Genomic DNA, 21,160 nt, shown 5'->3' with positions numbered 1-21,160 from the left:
TGACGAAACTATAAGGATTGTGCAAACTTCTCACATCTCAACGGGGTTTTCACGTTCACGGCCGACTACCAGGGGTGCCACTAACAATGTTCGTTCTTACTCGCGATGCCGATCACCTGCAACTGTCTGTGACCAGTCGACTGTGCGTCGGGGCCAGCAGTCTGACCAGCCAACTTTGCGTTGGGGCCAACAATCCTTGCCTGTGTGCTGGTATTGTGGTGTCGCTGATCACTGTGAATCGAGCTGTTATCGCAAACAGGATCAAACCCATAGGGAGTGGCGACAGCGAACACCTTTGCTACCCCGCTGCGCCTACTGCAAAAGACTCGGTCACACCACTGATGAATATCATTACCTTGCACGACGTCGGTCGGGGAAAAAAGAGCACACCCCTCGGGCAAAGCTCATATAACAACAGAAGATCCTCAGCTCCCCATTCGCCAGATTGGCCCTCTGACTCGTTTAGGTATAGTTATTCTAGGTAAGAGCGAAGGAGTCCCAACATCATTTTTCATGGACTCGGATTCAATGGTGAATTTAATATCAGAATCCTCCCTAAACAGCATTTTAGGGACGATTAAACTGGTCTAGATCTTTGAACCACCTGATAAACGTCTCTGCGGTGTTGATGGTTCAGAGTTTCACGTGAAGGGCAAGGAAACTCTAGAGATACTTGATGAATTATTAAACCCATTCACCACAGAGTTTCTGGTTAAAACAGCCTCCGGTATCCTGCAGATGTGCTAATTGGGGTGGAAACCATGGCTAATACCCTCTTTTGGTGGTATGAAGTACAGAGTCATTTTGCATCTGGCATGGATTACCCACATTCTGTTCTGTCACAAGTAAATTCAATTGCTCAGTTCACTGGGACTCCGCCACCACTAGCTAAGAGTAAGAAGGAACATTCACTAACATAACAAGTCTTCTCACAGTGACACAATGGTTGACTCACATACGTCTCAACAAACTACCTCAAATAGACTGGATGTTACTCGGTAATATGCAGAGATGAAACAAAAAGTTACAAAACAGTGCTAAGTTTTGTTGCTGCACGAATTCACGAAACTCTCTGTCCGTGTTGTAGGTGCAAAAGTAAGAGTGAATGCACCAACCTTACCTGATACGTGTTGCGTGAATGGGTTGACGTACTAGTCAGCACTGTGTATTGTGATGGAGGATAATTTGTGTTACCTTTACCTGTTGAATGTTACAAATGCTCCACTAAACCTTAAAAGTGGTACAAAGATAGCGGATTTTCTGGTCTACCCATTGGCCGTAAAGGTATGCCAGGATATACAGTTGCGAGCAGATGACTCGAGGCCACCTAGTCCACCAACATGTTGGTGTTTTATCTGGTAACAGTGGTCGCTATGAACTTGACCGAGATTCAGTCGGCTGTTCGCGAGAAACAAACTCAGTGATAATTTGTCAATGTGCAGTTCTACTGGTCCCTAATCAATTGCATGCAAGTAAACGTATTATATTCGTAGTGATTAACGCACCATACACCTGGAAGATACATTTATAACCAAAGTATAACAACACAGGCATCCAAATAGTGGTGCGTTAATTCATGTGAGACACACGGGGGTCGGTAGTGATTTATTTTGTTCGACTATCGTCGTGAACCAAACAACCTTTACCAGTTTTCTACATAAGAATTTTATCCCTCTTCCCTTAGATCTTAGTTTACATATACAAGTATCCTATACTCTGATACAATATCGTGAAAAACTGGATTCCGACTGTTTTAGTGACTCCAGTGCCCCTCTGCTGTCTACATAAAAATTAACAGGTGGGTGGTGAAGAACGGGACGAGGTGGGACGTCTGATGGGAGGGGGGGAGGGAGCAGGTGGTTGGCTGCAGTATTTAATATACTGCATATGAGATTAGAGGTTGTAATAGGATTGTTTTGATCTACGACACCAAAGATTCTTTAATATTCGAGTGGTAAAGTCTAACGATTACTCTCCACCGTGACAGTTGAACCAGTTCACCCGCTCATGACATCAGACATTCATGTAGACTAATCGTTCGATTTTACCACTTGATGAATGACGCGGCATTGGTTTCGTCTTTGCCAACATATATATACAGTATATACATAGCTGTTTCTCCGATAAGTGATACAGCATAGCCAACCTTACAGCCCTGGCAGTTGATCTCCCACTTCGACCCCGCCCTTCCTCATCCATTGTCCTGCTCACTCCCAGACCCTCCATCTCTTCCTCTCCACCCTTCCTCACCCATCGTCCTCCTCACTCCCAGACCCTCCACTAGCTCCTCCTCCTCAACCTTCATCACCAATTGTTAACTCCTCGCGCCCCCATCCTCCCCCTTTTCCCAACCCTTCCTCACCCACCACCCTCCTTTCTCCCACCACCTCCTGCTTCCCCTCGTACAGCACTAACTGTAGTATGCACCTTGAACTCTACCAGTTACTTCAGATTCCCAGGTAGCAGGTTTATGTGTCTCAGGCTGACGAGGCGGGGAAAAGGGCGTCGCGGAATATTTGTGATCATCCTAGGTTGCCTGGAAGCTGATAACCCTACGGCATATCTCATGAGAACTGGTAAAGGTTGTTTGGTTCACGACGATAGTCTAATAAAATAAATCACTACCGACCTCCGTGTGTCTCACATGAATGAACGCACCACTATTTGGATGCCTGTGTTGTTATACTTTGGTTATAAATATATCTTCCAGGTGTATGGCACGTTAATCATTATCAATATAATACGTTTACTTGCATGCAATTGATTGGAGACCAGTAGAACTGCACATTGACAAATTATCACGTAGTTTCGCGCGAACAGCCGACTGAATCTCGGTCAAGTTCATAGTGACCACTGTTACCAGATAAAACACCAACATGTTGGTGGACTAGGTGGCCTCGAGTCATCTGCTAGCAACTGAACACATGTAATCTGGCAGCAAGACGTCCTGGTAATATGAACATCATTCAGTCACAACCTAGCCCCCGGGAGTAGGAGGGTTAACTGCTTTAGGATGATGACTAAGATAGTAATCCCGCAGCATGTTTGTTCCAAATAGCATTGGTTGAAAAACAGTAACTAGGAGGAGGCCGAGGAGGAGGAGGAGGAGGAGGCAGAGGAGGAGGAAGAGGAGGCCGAGGAGAAGGAGAAGTATGAGGAGGAGGACTAGGAGGGGGAGGAGGGGGAGGAGGAAGGAGGAGGAGGACGAGGAGGAGGAGGAGGACGAGGAGGAGGAGGAGACGGAGCAGGAGGAGGAGGAGGAGGCGGAGCAGGAGGAGGAGAAAGAGGAGGAATAGGAGGATGACGACGACGACGACGACGACGACGACGACGACGATGATGGGCTTTTCGATGCTTCTTCGTGTCTGCTCGTTGTTTTTACCTCGTGAGAGAGTGTTCTGTTATTTCTGGTTCATTTTTTCTTTTTTTTTTCACCTCTCTCTTCACAGAGTTTCACTTATTGCCTTTCTAATTTTATGTATATAGCCAGGCTTTGATTGTCGTTAGTTAACAGCTGCATTTAGAGACTTTTGTTGGTTTGTTCTGCTCTGTGGACAATATGATTGTTGTACGATGTCTGCCACATGTAAGGTACTGTTTGTTATTTCAGAGTGTCAGGAAATGACATATATATTAAGTTGTGTGTGTGTGTGTGTGTGTGTGTGTGTGTGTGTGTGTGTGTTTGTGTGTGTGTGTGTGTGTGTGTGTGTGTGTGTGTGTGTGTGTGTGTGTGTGTGTGTGTGTGTGTGTGTGTGTGTGTGTGTGTGTGTGTGTGTGTGTGTGTTGTGTTTGTATGTTTTTTCTCTTGTATTTGTTCGATTTCTTAGGTGTGTGTGTGTGTGTGTGTGTGTGTGTGTGTGTGTGTTGTGTTTGTATGTTTTTTCTCTTGTATTTGTTCGATTTCTTAGGCGTGTGTGTGTGTGTGTGTGTGTGTGTGTGTGTGTGTTTCTGAGTTTTTGTGTTTTTGTGTGAGTGATTGTGTTTGTTTCCTTACGAGTATGTGTTTGATTCTGGATATGAATCTGACTGTTTTCTCGTTAGTCTCAATACTCTCACTTACTGTATGGCATCCCATATCACCAATTCGACGCTAATACCCATCGTCCATATTGAATACACGTCATGTCTATCTCATTCAGGACTCAGTGTTAGGACGTGTGTTTTTATTATCCTTGCCTACCTGCCAGTCTCCTCACTTGTCTTCTAACCCGTCTTTCCCTTACCATTCCTACTGTTCATTTTGTCTTCTTGCTAGCTTCACTCTCAGTTTCAGCTACAGTGCAGTCTTCATCCTAAACATCACATTTTGTAGGGTGAATGAAATTTTCAGGTAATCTGTCAGTTGCTTAAAACTCTATCTATCTAACTATCTATATACCTAGGCTGCTTCCCCCAAGGAAAGGGAGGTAGCCGAGACAGGACGACACACTCCACATTTACTCATCCATTCAAACACATTCATTCGCATCTTAGCCCCAAAGGGGAGAAGGGACAGATCCTCACAGCACCACACCGCACAAGGGTCAACTGCGCAGTGCAATCAGTGACATTCGCAGCAGGGCCCGACAGCAGAGCTTGTTTACCCCTGCCACAGCATAATAGACCCATCCCCTTACCCGCACCATATCTGACTAGCTGATCAGAATTACAGAAACAGCCTAACAATACGAAGAAAGAAAACAGACATGAACCATCCACAATGCACTTGATTCAATACGTGGAAAAATTTGACGTATTTCGTCGATACCTTCGTTGCACTCTTCAATAAAGGTAAGTGAATCTGACAGTTCACACTTCCTTGACATTCTGACACACTAACGATTTCTAGCTTTTACCCCTATACCTCAGATCATAGCTATTATTCACAGTTACTCAGCTACCTTTCGATTTTATTCGGGCTACGAAGAATCTTCAGGTGGCAAAGAATTACCGTAATGAAATTGTAGAGTAAAACAAGTTTCTCCTCAGCTCAATGGAATCTACAGAAGCTAGCTTTTAATTTACGTATATTTTAGTTGAATAGTTAGTTTACACTCTCCAGAGGTGCCTTAGAGGGTCGCCTCCATGTGATGGTACTGATGTAACTTGACGGCTGATTGGTTTGGTCATATGAAGGTTCTTCAGTCTCATTCTATCCCCCGAGAGAAGTGTGAACTGGTTTAAGAGGGAAACTAAACATGTAATCCTGGAGCTTCACATTTCAGAATAGTCTGGAAGTCAAAACATTAACCACCACGACGACGATGACGACGACTACGACGACTTTTCTAGCAACCTTCCCGTATCTACTCGAGGTTTTGAACTTGAGTGAGTCTGTTGTGTCATTCGTGCTTCATTTAGTTGCGTTACTTCCGTCCCTGAGTTAAGCTTCTGTCTTACCTGAGTTTTCCTATATAAGGCGAGCTCGTATTGTCGTTAGTTCACGGATGGATTTGGACTTTGATGCATGGTCGTGAAGAGGGTAGACGTGTTTTTCTCTGCGCTCTTCTCTAGTTTTCACGGCTGCCTTACCGGCATTAGCTTCTTTTTTTTCACCCTTCTGGTTACGCTTAGGTTTAGCTGGTACTCAGTTACCTCCCCTCCCTGTTAGTCTTGAACAGTAGGTGTCTGTTCTCATAAACTGAGTTTACCTTTGCTTATCGCCCACGGAGGGTCCCCCCCACTGATCGCTCTGGGGCCTGAAGTAACACGGTCGGGCCTCCCTGGAGTGGTTTGAGAGGGCAACCTCAGACTTAGGTGTGTGGTCCCCGGTTGTTTGTCCCTTGCTCATTTTCTCTCCTTCTTCCCACTTCCCCCGCTAGGGGGGAGTGGTACTATGGAGGACGCCCCTACTGCCTCTCCCCCCCTCAGGGGGGAAGGTGGTCCTGACCGACCCCTGACCGATCAACGGACTGACAGCCCCCAGACAGATCGGCCCCAGACTCGATTGCCTCTGGACATCAATGTTAAAAATGCAGAATTTGTAATCATCCATGCTCTAGGTTCCACTCCCTTGAGCAGTCTCAATCCCTTCATGATTAAGAAGGTTATTGATGGCTGTGCTGGGGAGGTGGAACAAGTAAAAAAACTTGTGAATGGAGACCTCCTTGTCAAGACTAGTAATTCCTCCCAAGTTAAAGACTTGCTGAAGCTGCGAAAGTTTCATATCTATGATGTCGAGGCCAAGATCCCAACATCCATGAATTCCTGCAAGGGGGTTATCACTTGCAGGGATCTCATAGTGATGAGTGAGGAAGACATCATAGAGGAACTTGCTCAGCAAGATGTCATCGATGCCCGGTTTATAACTAGATTTTCCGAAGGCACAAAGACGAAGACGGCCACCATTGTTTTGACTTTCAGCAAAGTTTCACTCCCGGCACATGTCAAAGTTGGCTATGAAATTGTTAATGTCAGACCTTATATCCTCAACCCACTCCGTTGCATGAAGTGTCAATTATATGGGCACATTGCTAAGAATTGTCGGGCTTCACAGTCAGTGTGCGGCAAATGTGCAACACAGGGTCACGATGCTGAGCAATGCACATCAGAGACTATCTGTTGCTTCCACTGTAAGGGTGCTCACTCCACTTCCTCTAGGGATTGTCCCAAGTGGAAGGAGGAGAAAGAGGTCTGCACGGTGAAGGCGACTGAGGGTGTCTCCTACTATGAAGCAAGGAAAAAGGTGAAGCAGTTGCCTGCAACTCCTACGCCAAATAGGTCCTATGCTTCGGCGGTGATGTCCCGTCCCGTGATGTGCTCTGCTGGGACACAGACTGACCCTGAACCGGTTCCTCTTGTCGCACATTCTACCTCTCCATCTCAGCCTCCTGTCCAATCCACCTCTCAACCTGATACCCATGTTACAATTTCCTACTCTCAGGCTGCTGCTGCTTCTCAGTCAGTCAAGCCTAAAACGAAGCCTGACAACTCTTGTAAGAATAATATGACCACCCTTACCAAGTCACGTCCTCATGTTCTTCCTGCTCCTGGCCCAGCGAGGGAGAGGAAGGGTAGCTCTTCCTCGGTGGAATCTGGGAACCTCGTAATTGATGAAAATATGGAGGTTTCCGTAAGCAAGCACCAGGATAGGTCCACCGGTAGTCGCTCGCCTTCTGGCGGGCGGCAAAAAAAGCCTAAACACACTGGCCCCTTTCGTAAATCTTATACCGTCACTTTCACTGTATTACAGTGGAATTGTAGAGGTATTGGGAATAAGTTACAAGATATAGCAATCTTGCTGTCGATACACAGGCCAGACGTTGTTTGTTTACAGGAGACGCGCCTGGAGGATCATCCTGATCCTCCTCAGTTCAAACACTACCACTCGTACAGAAGATATGAAGGTCACGGAGTTGCCATTTACACACACAAATCACACCCACAAACGGAAGTGATTCTAAATTCTACTCTGGAAGCTGTCGCGTGCAGAGTAAAATTTAATAACACGTATCTGTCTATTTGCTCTCTGTACTGTCCTCCACATGGCCCCATTGATAGTGATGCTTTAAATTCACTAGTGGAACATCTCCCTGGGAATAAGTTAGTGTTGGGCGATTTTAACGCCCATCACTATCAATGGGGTAGCTTGAGGATTGATGGTCGTGGGGAGCAAGTAGCCGACCTAATACTACAGTCCAACCTCTGTCTTCTGAACGATGGTAGAGCGACTCGTGTAGATGATCGTACTGGTAACTTTTCGGCCATTGACTTATCTTTGGCCTCCCCTGGTATACATCAAGATCTCTCATGGGACCCTTACGACGACTCCTTGGGAAGTGATCATTTACCCATCTGTCTTTCTTATACACGCGACATCATTTCGGACCCTCCACCTTCAAAATTTAACTATAAGAAAGCAGATTGGGGATCCTTCTCAAGGATCGCCAATTTAGATGTATCTGGGGAGACCATAGATGTTAAGGTCGAAAATATAACCCAATCCATATTACACGCAGCTGAGGCTGCTATTCCCAAGACTTCTACAGTTCATGCGAAGCATAGAGCACATTGGTGGACGCCGGATTGCCGACAAGCATTAAGAAAACGCAATAGGAGATACAGGATTTTTGATAGTCAGCCCACTGAGGAAAATTTTATTGCATACAAACAGGCACGGGCTGAGGCAAGGAGAATAATAAGAAGGGCCAAACGCGACTCCTGACGGTCCTTTGTGTCCACGGTGACTCGTACAACACCATTACGTAAAGTCTGGTCCACCATCAGAATATTAAATAATAAAGGCCATATTTCCCAGTCACCACCTTGCAAGTAAATAATAACATCTATGACGAGCCCGTGGACGTTGCTAACATCCTCGCCAGGAGTTTTTCTCATGTAAGTAGCTCAGCCAATTATGACCCGCGTTTCCAACATCATAAACGCACGGCTGAGCTACACATATTAGACTTTGGCACAGAAGACGTAGACTCCCGGTACAACCAAGGGTTTACGCTAGAAGAACTGCTCCTTGCCCTTAAATCCTGTAAAGACACCAGCCCTGGACCAGACACCATCACGTAAGGTATGATCCAGCATCTTAATCAGGACAACCTGATTAAGATGTTAGCATTGTACAATGAGATTTGGGCGTCTCGAACGTTCCCAAACTCATGGCACTTTGCGCACGTCATACCGATACCCAAAGAGGCTGGTCGTCTTATGAATCCCACTTCATTTCGTCCTATTGTGTTGACTTCTTGTCTATGTAAGGTCATGGAACGTATGGTTAACAATAGGCTTCTTTTTGTTTTAGAGTCGAAGAATTTGTTAAATGATCAACAATGTGGCTTCCGTAAATACAGAAGTTCACTAGATCATTTAATGAATTTGGAGCATTGTATTGCAGAGGCATTTGCCAATAAAGAATTCATGATAGGGGTGTTCTTGGACATCCATAAAGCCTATGACATGACATGGCGACACGGTATACTAATGAAGCTCTATGCTTATGGTTTAAGAGGAAATTTGCCTATTTTTATTTCAAATTTCTTAAGGGACAGAATTTTCTCTGTCAAATTGCCCCGTAACGTAACATCGGATATATATATCCAGGAAAACGGGGTGCCACAGGGAAGTGTGCTTAGTCCAACTTTATTTAGTATTATGATCAATGATATTGTCATCAGCTCCCATCCCGAGGAATCTTAAATACTCGCTCTATGCTGACGATTATGCAATATGGCACTCTTCCCGTAATGCACAATTTTCGGCTGGGCGGATTCAAGCAGCCCTTGACTCCGTCCACCAATGGGCCTTGCAGTGGGGATTTAAGTTTTCTGTCCGTAAGTGTGCCGCTATACTGTAGTCTTCACTAATCGTAACGTACCTAATTTGTGCTTAACTTTGGATAATCAGGCGGTACTTTTAAATATTCTGTAAAATTTTTAGGAATACATTTTGATCGTGGAATGAATTTTAAACTTCACGTTAATACTTTGCTTGCTCGTTGTGATAAACCGTTAAATGTCTTCAAGTACCTAGCGGGTACTACATGGGGTGCCGACAGAAAATCTTTATTAATGGTGTATAAGTCCCTTATTCGATCGAAGCTAGACTATGACGCACAGGTGTATGGCTCGGCATCTGATGCCACGCTGAAAGGATTGGATGTGTTGCAGAATAAATGCTTGCGAATGTGTCTTGGAGCTGTCCGGTGTACCCGTGTGGCTCGTATGGAAGTGGAGGCGAATGTGCCTCCCCTCCGTATTCGCCGTGACCACCTGGCCTTGTCCTACGGCGTAAGGACATTAAGAAAAAGTAATATCGGCAATGTGGCCTGTACCCCCCTGCGTCAATACCACCACCTTCTGCGGGGGGTGCGTCGGCCACTTGCCCCTCGCCTCCACTTACTGACCCAGGAGCTTGATGTGGACCCCAATGACTGTGACAGGTTGGTGCTTAAAAATATAGCACCTTGGGAACCACCCGGCTTTACAGTCGATGTTACATGGCTCCCAGCACCAAAGGCCAAGGCGCCGGAGGCGGAGGTCCACCACTTGTTTCGTAACATCATTGTTCGTCACTTGGGGTCCCATCAGTTGTACACCGACGGCCCCAAGTCGAGTGAATGTGTGGGTGCAAGTGTGTGGTCGACTGAATGTGCCCTCAGGTATCGGTTGCCGACTCATAGATCTGTGTTTACTTCAGAACTTTTTGCTATTGACAAAGCCATAGACTATGCTCTCAATTCTAGGCATGACTCATTTGTCATATTTTCAGATTCAAAATCAGCCTTTCAGGCAATTGTATCTTGCACTACGGACTCTCATGAGATCCAGGGCCGCATCGTTAATAAGTTGCATTCATGCAACAAGTCTTTCACGCTGATCTGGGTGCCTGGTCATTGTCGTATCTACGGCAATGAGCAGGCTGACTTACTTGCAAAGTCGACTGTAGAGCTCGAGGAGACTTGGGACGTTCCTCGTGATCTACGGTCGAGTCTATCTCTCGGAAAGAAATCAATAAATCTTCTGTGGCAAGGTCAGTGGACCAGACTAAATATTCCAACTTGTAAGCCGTACCTGGGCGACTGGGACACTGCCAACCGTCCCAATGCCACCATTTTAACCCACATAAAACCATATATGGAAAGACGCTTCCCACCGCACTGTGACATCTGTAATGTGGTGTTATCTATCCGTCATATCATCCTGCGCTGTCGGCGATTTATTCGTGAACGTGCTTCACTTATAAATTACTGCGGCGCAGTAGACGTCCCCTTCACCCTTTCCACCATCCTGGGTGATGGGGACATTGTTATGACTGATAAATTGATGGCTTTCTTGAGAGAGACCGGACTGATCAGAGTTATGTGACTTTCTTACTGCGTGGTTATGGTTTTTATGAATAGTAAATATGTATATATTGTAATATTAATTAGGGTTGACAGTTGACATATTTTAAATAGTTCCTGCTCCCACCGATCTATTTCTAATATAGATGTCCCCTACATTAAGCCAAGTTCCTCGCCTGACAGTCACCAGCTGATGAGTGCAAGTGTGCAATGTAGGAAGGTATTGGGCACTTGCAGTCGATGGTGGTCTGCTGGGCGAGGTTCTTCACTTTTTGTACAAATTATGTAAATACATTATATTATCTTGCTTAAGTTATTCTAATTAGGGACGACAGCTGACATATATGGAAATGTTCCTGACTCGTCTGGTTCCCTTTCATATATTGATGTCCCCTATATTAGGTTGTGCCTCGACTGACATTCACCAGGTGATGAGAGCAGGTAAGTCATGTAGAAAGCCATTACATATCTGCAGTCGATGGTGTTCTGTTAGTCGAGGTATTTTTACCATTAGTGTAGGTCTAGCTATTTGTCTCTGTAGGATTTAGTATAGGTTAGCGATTTGTCTGTTAGGTGATTAGTTATAGGGTCTTTAGATTAGTTTTTCTTTTTAATATAAGGTATAAAAAATATAAAACCAAGAAAAAATTAAAAAAATAGAAATACAAAATAAAAATAAAAAATAAATAAGATTAAAATTATTATATATATATATATGTACGTTTGCATGAAAGTGTGTCTGTATGTATGCATGGAAGTGTGTGTTTGTGTGTGTGTATGTATGTATATATATATGTATATATTAAATGTATATATCTATATATATATATATATATATATATATATATATATATATATATGTTTAAATGTATATCCATATATATATATATATATATATATATATATATATATATATATATATATATATATATATGGCCTTAATAACCAGGGGCTTCGGCCCCAATGGTTGATAGGCCGGAAAAAAAAAAAAAAAAAAAAAAAAAGGATGGATTTAGAACGGTTTGTTGGTGTGCTCTGCCATGGGGATACCTGTCACACGTGACTTAATGTGTATTAAATAATTGTCAGTATAGGATGCACCCGTACCAATGAGGTTCTGTGTGTCTGTGTGTGTGTTTATGTCTGTGTATGTGTTTGTGTTTGAGTTTGTGTTTGAGTGTTTGATTTTTAGTTCGTATATGTGTTTTTGTGCTTGTATTCATTTAATAACTAGTAAGTGCTTGATTTTGGAAATATGTTTGACTCTTCTTCCCGAAAGTCTCAGCAGTCCCACGCACCCCAAGGCATCACAACTCACTATCTCAACGCTATTACCCATCTTCCATTCATAATATACGGCAGGTCTATCTAATTCATAAGTCAGTGTGATAGTATTATCAAGTGTGATTTTGTGATCATTTCATATCTGCCGGTCTGCTCACTTGTCTTCTAACACGTCTTTCCCTCACCATTCGTAGTAATCATTTTGTCTTCTTCCTAGCTTCACTCTCAGTTTCAGGTAGAGTACAGTCTGCATCCTAAACAGCACAGTTTGCAGGGAGAATGAAATTCTCACGTAATCTGTCAATTGCTTAAATCTCTGCCTTTCGAAAAACAACCGAACACTAAAGAAAAAAAAAAAAAAAAAAAAAGGCATGAACTATACACAATGCCCTTCATCCGATGAGTGAAAAAGGTTCACGTAACTCTTTAGCCGATACATACGTTGTACTTTTCAGCAAAGCCTGGTAAGTGAATCAGACAGTTCACACTTCTATTATAGTTTGACATATGAAATATTTCTAGCTTTTTCCTGTACACCTCAATGTCTTGGCTATTTTTCATATTTACTCGGTTACCATACGATTTTTTTCAGGGTATTAAACATCTTCAAGTGGCAAAGAATTAACGAAAGCTAATCTAATTTCTAGAGTAAACGAAATCTCCCAATTGAATCTACGGAAGACCGAGTTTTATTCAGGCATAATTTAGGTCAATAATTACTTTACATTCTCTAGAGGTGCCTGAGAGGGACGTCTCCAAGTTGTGGTACATTTGCGAGCAGATGACTCGAGGCCACCTAGTCCACCGACATGTTGGTGTTTTATCTGGTAACAGTGGTCGCTCTGAACTTGACCGAGATTCAGTCGGCTGTTCGCGCGAGACAACCTCAGTGATAATTTGTCAATGTGCAGGTCTACTGGTCTCCAATCAATTGCATGCAAGTAAACGTATTTTATTGATAGTGATTAACGCACCATACACCTGGAAGATATATTTATAACCAAACTATAACAACACAGACATCCAAATAGTGGTGCGTTAATTCATGTGAGACACACGGGGGTCGGTAGTGATTTATTTTGTTCCACTATCGTCGTGAACTAAACAACCATTACCAGTTTTCAATTTACATATGAATTTTATCCCTCTTCCCTTAGATCTTAGTTTACATATACAAGTATCCTATACTCTGATACAATATCGTGAAAAACTGGATTCCGACTGTTTTAGTGACTCCAGTGCCCCTCTGCTGTCTACATAAAAATTAACAGGTAGGTGGTGAAGAACGGGACGAGGTGGGACGTCTGATGGGAGGGGAGGAGGGAGCAGGTGGTTGGCTGCGTATTTAATGTACTGTATATGAGATTAGAGGTTGTAATAGGTTTGTTTTGACCTACGACACCAAAGATTCTTTAATATTCGAGTGGTAAAGTCTAACGATTACTCTCCACCGTGACAGTTGAACCAGTTCATCCGCTCATGACACCAGACATTCATGTAGACTAATCGTTCGATTTTACCACTTGATGAATGACGGGGCATTGGTTTTGTCTTTGCCAACATATATATACAGTATATACATAGCTGTTTTTCCGATAAGTGATACAGCATAGCCAACCTTGCAGCCCTGGCAGTAGATCTCCCACTTCGACACCGCCCTTCCTCATCCATTGTCCTGCTCACTCCCAGACCCTCCATCTCTTCCTCTTCACCCGTCCTCACCCATCGTCCTCCTCACTCCCAGACTCTTCACTAGCTCCTCCTCCCCAACCTTCATCACCAATTGTTAACTCCTCGCGCCCCCATCCTCCCCCTTTTCCCAACCCTTCCTCACCCACCACCCTCCTATCTCCCACCACCTCCTGCTTCCCCTCGTACAGCACTAATTGTAGTATGCACCTTGAACTATCCCATTTGCTTCAAATTCCCAGGTAACAGGTTTATGTGTCTCAGGCTGACGAGGCGGGGAAAGGGGCGTCACGGAATAATTGTGATCATCCTAGGATGCCTGGAAGCTGATAACCCTACGGTATATCTCATGAGAACTAGTAAAGGTTGTTTGGTTCACGACGATAGTCGAACAAAAGAAATCACTACCGACCCCCGTATGTCTCACATGAATGAACGCACCACTATTTGGATGCCTGTGTTGTTATACTTTGGTTATAAATATATCTTCCAGGTGTATGGCACGTTTATCATTATCAATATAATACGTTTACTTGCATGCAATTGATTGGAGACCAGTAGAACTGCACATTGACAAATTATCACGTAGTTTGTTTCGCGCAAACAGTCGACTGAATCTCTGTCAGGTTCATAGCGACCACTGTTAACAGATAAAAAAACCAACATGTTGGTGGACTAGGTGGCCTCGAGTCATCTACTTGCAACTGTACACATATAATCTGGCAGCTAGACGTCCTGGTAATATGAACATCATTCAGCCACAACCTAGCCCCCGGGAGTAGGAGGGTTAACTGCTTTAGGATGATGACTAAGATAGTAATCCCGCAGCATATTTTTTCCAAATAGCATTGGTTGAAAAACAGTAACTAGGAGACGGAGGCCGAAGAGGAGAAGGAGGAGGCCGAGGAGAACGAGGAGGAGGCAGAGGAGGAGGAAGAGGAGGCCGAGGAGGAGGAGGAGTAGGAGGAGGAAGACGAGGAGCAGGATGAGGGGGAGGAGGAAGGAGGAGGAGAAGGAGGAGGAATGGGAGGAGGATGACGACGACGAGGACGACGACTACGACGATCATAGGCTTTTCGATGCTACTTCGTGTCTGCTCGTTGTTTTTACCTCGTGAAAGTGTGTTCTATTATTTCTGGTTCTATTTTTTTTTTTTTTTCACCTCTCTCTTCACAGAGATTCACTTATTGACTTTCTAAGTTTATGTATAAAGCCAGGCTATGATTGTCGTTAGTTAACAGCTGCATTTAGAGATTTTTGTTGGTGTGTTCTGCTCTGTGGACATTATGATTGTTGTACGAAGTCTGCCACATGTAAGGTACTGTTTGCTATTTCAGAGTGTCAGGAAATGACATATATATTAAGTTGTGTGTGTGTGTGTGTGTGTGTGTGTGTGTGTGTGTGTGTGTGTGTGTGTGTGTGTGTCTTTGTGTGTGTGTGTCTGTGTGTGTTTGTGTGTGTGTGTGTCTGTGTGTGTGTGTGTGTGTTTGTTTTATTTTTCTGTTTTTTCTCTTGTATTTGTTCGATTTCTTAGGTGTGTGTGTGTGTGTGTGTGTGTGTGTGTGTGTGTGTGTGTGTGTGTGTGTGTGTGTGTGTGTGTGTGTTTTTCTGTGTTTGTTTTTGTGTGAGTGATTGTGTTTGTTTCCTTACGAGTATGTGTTTGATTCTGGATATGAATCTGACTGTTTTCTCGTTAGTCTCAATACTCTCACTTACTGTATGGCATCCCATATCACCACTTCGACGCTAATACCCATCGTCCATATTGAATGCACGTCATGTCTATCTCATTCAGGACTCAGTGTTAGGACTTGTGTTTTTATTATCCTTGCCTACCTGCCAGTCTCCTCACTTGTCTTCTAACCCGTCTTTCCCTTACCATTCCTACTGTTCATTTTGTCTTCTTGCTAGCTTCACTCTCAGTTTCAGCTACAGTGCAGTCTTCATCCTAACCACATTTTGTAGGGTGAATGAAATTTTCAGGTAATCTTTTAGTTGCTTAAAGCTCTATCTATCTAACTATCTATATACCTAGGCTGCTTCCCCCAAGGAAACGGAGGTAGCCGAGACAGGACGACACACTCCCCATTTACTCATCCATTCAAACATAATCATTCGCATCTTAGCCCCAAAGGGGAGAAGGGATAGATCCTCACAGCACCACACCGCACAAGGGTCAACTGCGCAGTGCAATCAGTGACATCCGCAGCAGGGCCCGACAGCAGAGCTTGTTTACCCCTGCCACAGCATAATAGACCCATCCCTTTACCCGCACCATATCTGACTAGCTGACCAGAATTACAAAACAGCCGAACAATACGAACAAAGAAAACAGGCAGGAACCATCCACAATGCACTTGATTCAATACGTGGAAAAATTTCACGTAAGTATTTCGTCGATACCTTCGTTGTACTCTTCAATAAATGTAAGTGAATCTGACAGTTCACACTTCCTTGACATTCTGACAGACTACGGTAGCGATTTCTAGCTTTTGCCCCTATACCACATATCATGGCTATTATTCATAGTTACTCAGCTACCTTTCGATTTTATTCGGGCTACGAAGGATCTTCAGGTGGCAAAGAATTAATGAAATTGTAGAGTAAAACAAGTTTCTCCTCAGCTCAATAGAATCTACAGAAGCTAGCTTTTAATTTACGTATATTTTAGTTGAATAGTTAGTTTACACTCTCCAGAGGTGCCTTAGAGGGTCGCCTCCATGTGATGGTACCGATGTAACCGGACGGCTGAATGGTTTGGTCATATGAAGGTTCTTCAGTCTCATTCTGTCCCCCGAGAGAAGTGTGAACTGGTTTAAAAGGGAAACTAAACATGTAATCCTGGAGCTTCACATTTCAGAATAGTCTGGAAGTCAAAACATTAACCACTACGACGACGAGGACGACGACTACGACGACTTTTCTAGCAACCTTCCCGTATCTACTCGAGGTTTTGAACTTGAGTGAGTCTGTTGTGTCATTCGTGCTTCATTTAGTTGCGTTACTTCCGTCCTTGAGTTAAGCTTCTGTCTTACCTGAGTTTTCCTGTATAAGGCGAGCTCGTATTGTCGTTAGTTGACGGATGGATTTAGAACGGTTTGTTGATGTGTTCTGCCATGGGGATACCTGTCACACATGAGTTAATGTGTATTATATAATTCTCATTAAATGATGCACCCATACCAATTAGGTTCTGAGTGTGTATGTGTATGTGTGTGTGTGTGTGTGTGTGTGTGTGTGTGTGTGTGTGTGTGTGTGTGTGTGTGTGTGTGTGTGTGTGTGTGTGTGTGTGTGTGTGTGTGTGTGTGTGTGTGTGTGTGTGTGTGTGTGTGTGTGTGTGTGTGTGTGTGTGTGTGTGTGTGTGTGTGTGTGTGTGTGTGTGTGTGTGTGTGTGTGTGTGTGTGTGTGTGTGTGTGTGTGTGTGTGTGTGTGTGTGTGTGTGTGTGTGTGTGTGTGTGTGTGTGTGTGTGTGTGTGTGTGTGTGTGTGTGTGTGTGTGTGTGTGTGTGTGTGTGTGTGTGTGTGTGTGTGTGTGTGTGTGTGTGTGTGTGTGTGTGTGTGTGTGTGTGTGTGTGTGTGTGTGTGTGTGTGTGTGTGTGTGTGTGTGTGTGTGTGTGTGTGTGTGTGTGTGTGTGTGTGTGTGTGTGTGTGTGTGTGTGTGTGTGTGTGTGTGTGTGTGTGTGTGTGTGTGTGTGTGTGTGTGTGTGTGTGTGTGTGTGTGTGTGTGTGTGTGTGTGTGTGTGTGTGTGTGTGTGTGTGTGTGTGTGTGTGTGTGTGTGTGTGTGTGTGTGTGTGTGTGTGTGTGTGTGTGTGTGTGTGTGTGTGTGTGTGTGTGTGTGTGTGTGTGTGTGTGTGTGTGTGTGTGTGTGTGTGTGTGTGTGTGTGTGTGTGTGTGTGTGTGTGTGTGTGTGTGTGTGTGTGTGTGTGTGTGTGTGTGTGTGTGTGTGTGTGTGTGTGTGTGTGTGTGTGTGTGTGTGTGTGTGTGTGTGTGTGTGTGTGTGTGTGTGTGTGTGTGTGTGTGTGTGTGTGTGTGTGTGTGTGTGTGTGTGTGTGTGTGTGTGTGTGTGTGTGTGTGTGTGTGTGTGTGTGTGTGTGTGTGTGTGTGTGTGTGTGTGTGTGTGTGTGTGTGTGTGTGTGTGTGTGTGTGTGTGTGTGTGTGTGTGTGTGTGTGTGTGTGTGTGTGTGTGTGTGTGTGTGTGTGTGTGTGTGTGTGTGTGTGTGTGTGTGTGTGTGTGTGTGTGTGTGTGTGTGTGTGTGTGTGTGTGTGTGTGTGTGTGTGTGTGTGTGTGTGTGTGTGTGTGATTTTTAGTTCGTATATGTGTTTTTGTGCTTGTGTTCATTTCCTAACTAGTAAGTGCTTGATTTTGGACATATCTTTGACTCTCCTCCCCTGAAAGTCTCAGCAGTCCCACCCACCCCAGGGCATCACAACTCACCATCTCAACGTTATTACCCATCTTCCATTCATAATATACGGCAGGTCTATCTAATTCATAATCAAGTGTGATTTTGTGATCATTTCATATTTGCCGGTCTGCTCACTTGTCTTCTAACACGTCTTTCCCTCACCATTCGTAGTAATCATTTTGTCTTCTTCCTAGCTTCACTCTCAGTTTCAGGTAGAGTACAGTCTGCATCCTAAACAGCACAGTTTGCAGGGAGAATGAAATTCTCACGTAATCTGTCAATTGCTTAAATCTCTGCCTTTCGAAAACAACCGAACAATACAAACAAAAAAAAAGTCATAACTATACACAGTGCCCTTAATCCGATGAGCGAAAAAGGTTCACGTAACTCTTTACCCGATACATACGTTGTACTTTTCAGCAAAGCCTGCTAAGTGAATCAGACACTTCACACTTCTATTATAGTTTGACATATGAAATATTTCTACCTTTTTCCCGTACACCTCAATGTTTTTGCTATTTTTCATATTTACTCAGTTACCATACGATTTTTTTCAGGGTATTAAAGATCTTCAAGTGACAAAGAATTAACGAAAGCTAATCTAATTTCTAGAGTAAACAAAATCTCCCAATTGAATCTACGGAAGACCGAGTTTTATTCAGACATAATTTAGGTCAATAGTTAGTTTACATACTCTAGACGTGCCTCAGAGGGACGTCTTCAACTTGTGGTACAGTTGCGAGCAGATGACTCGAGGCCACCTAGTCCACCAACATGTTGGTGTTTTATCTAGTATCAGTGGTCGCTATGAACTTGACCGAGATTCAGTCGGCTGTTCGCGCGAAACAAACTCAGTGATAATTTGTCAATGTGCAGTTCTACTGGTCTCCAATCAATTGCATGTAAGTAAACGTATTATATTGATAGTGATTAACGCACCATACACCTGGAAGATATATTTATAACCAAACTATAACAACACAGGCATCCAAATAGTGGTGCGTTCATTCATGTGAGACATACGGGGGTTGGTAGTGATTTATTTTGTTCGACTATCGTCGTGAACCAAACAACCTTTACCAGTTTTCAAGATACATATGTATTTTATCCCTCTTCCCTTAGATCTTAGTTGACATATACAAGTATCCTATACTCTGATACAATATCGTGAAAAACTGGATTCCGACTGTTTTAGTGACTCCAGTGCCCCTCTGCTGTCTACATGGAAATTAACAGGTGGGTGGTGAAGAACGGGACGAGGTGGGACGTCTGATGGGAGGGGGGGAGGGAGCAGATGGTTGCCTGCAGTATTTCATGTACTGTATATGAGATTAAAGGTTGTAATAGGTTTCTTTTGACCTACGACACCAAAGATTCTTTAATATTCGAGTGGTAAAGTCTAACGATTACTCTCCATCGTGACAGTTGAATCAGTTTACCCGCTCATGACACCAGACATTCATGCAGCCTAATCGTTCGATTTTACCACTTGATGAATGACGGGGCATTAGATTCGTCTTTGCCAACATATATATACAGTATATACATAGCTGTTTTTCCGATAAGTGATACAGCATAGCCAACCTTACAGCCCTGGCAGTTGATCTCCCACTTCGACCCCGCCCTTCCTCATCCATCGTCCTGCTCACTCCCAGACCCTCCATCTCTTCCTCTCCACCCTTCCTCACCCATCGTCCTCCTCACTCCCAGACCGTCCACTAGCTCCTCCTCCTCAACCTTCATCACCAATTGTTAACTCCTCGCGCCCCCATCCTCCCCCTTTTCCCAACCCTTCCTCACACACCACCCTCCTTTCTCCCACCACCTCCTGCTTCCCCTCGTACAGCACTAACTGTAGTATGCACCTTGAACTCTCCCAGTTGCTTCAGATTCCCAGGTAGCAGGTTTATGTGTCTCAGGCTGACGAGGCGGGGAAAGAGGCGTCACGGAATATTTGTGATCATCCTAGGTTGCGGAGAAGCTGATAACCCTACGGCATATCTCATGAGAACTGGTAAAGGTTGTTTGGTTCACGACGATAGTCGAATAAAATAAATCACTACCGACCCCCGTGTGTCTCACATGAATGAACGCACCACTATTTGGATGCATGTGTTGTTATACTTTGGTTATAAATATATCTTCCAGGTGTATGACACGTTAATCATTATCAAAATAATACGTTTACTTGCATGCAATTGATTGAAGACCAGTATAACTGCACATTGACAAATTATCACGTAGTTTGTTTCGCGCGAACTGCCGACTGAATCTCGGTCAAGTTCATAGTGACCACTGTTACCAGATAAAACACCAACATGTTGGTGGACTAGGTGGCCTCGAGTCATCTGCTAGCAACTGAACACATGTAATCTGGCAGCAAGACGTCCTGGTAATATGAACATCATTCAGTCACAACCTAGCCCCCGGGAGTAGGAGGGTTAACTGCTTTAGGATGATGACTAAGATAGTAATCCCGCAGCATGTTTGTTCCAAATAGCATTGGTTGAAAAACAGTAACTAGGAGGAGGCCGAGGAGGAGGAGGAGGAGGAGGCAGAGGAGGAGGAAGAGGAGGCCGAGGAGAAGGAGAAGTAGGAGGAGGAGGACGAGGAGCAGGAGGAGGGGGAGGAGGAAGGAGGAGGAGGACGAGGAGGAGGAGGAGGAGGTTTCAGAGGAGGAGGAAGAGGAGGCCGAGGAGAAGGAGAAGTAGGAGGAGGAGGACGAGGAGCAGGAGGAGGGAGAGGAGGAAGGAGGAGGAGGACGAGGAGGAGGAGGAGGAGGAGACGGAGCAGGAGGAGGAGGAGGAGGAGGAGGCGGAGCAGGAGGAGGAGAAAGAGGAGGAATAGGAGGATGACGACGACGACGACGACGACGACGACGACGACGATGATGGGCTTTTCGATGCTTCTTCGTGTCTGCTCGTTGTTTTTACCTCGTGAGAGAGTGTTCTGTTATTTCTGGTTCATTTTTTCTTTTTTTTTTCACCTCTCTCTTCACAGAGTTTCA

The sequence above is a fragment of the Coenobita brevimanus genome, chromosome 93 (assembly GCF_032717465.1).
Source record: "Coenobita brevimanus isolate Jiangsu-jjx chromosome 93, ASM3271746v2, whole genome shotgun sequence".
NCBI lineage: Eukaryota > Metazoa > Arthropoda > Malacostraca > Decapoda > Coenobitidae > Coenobita > Coenobita brevimanus.
Note: the sequence above shows the minus strand (reverse complement) of the source record.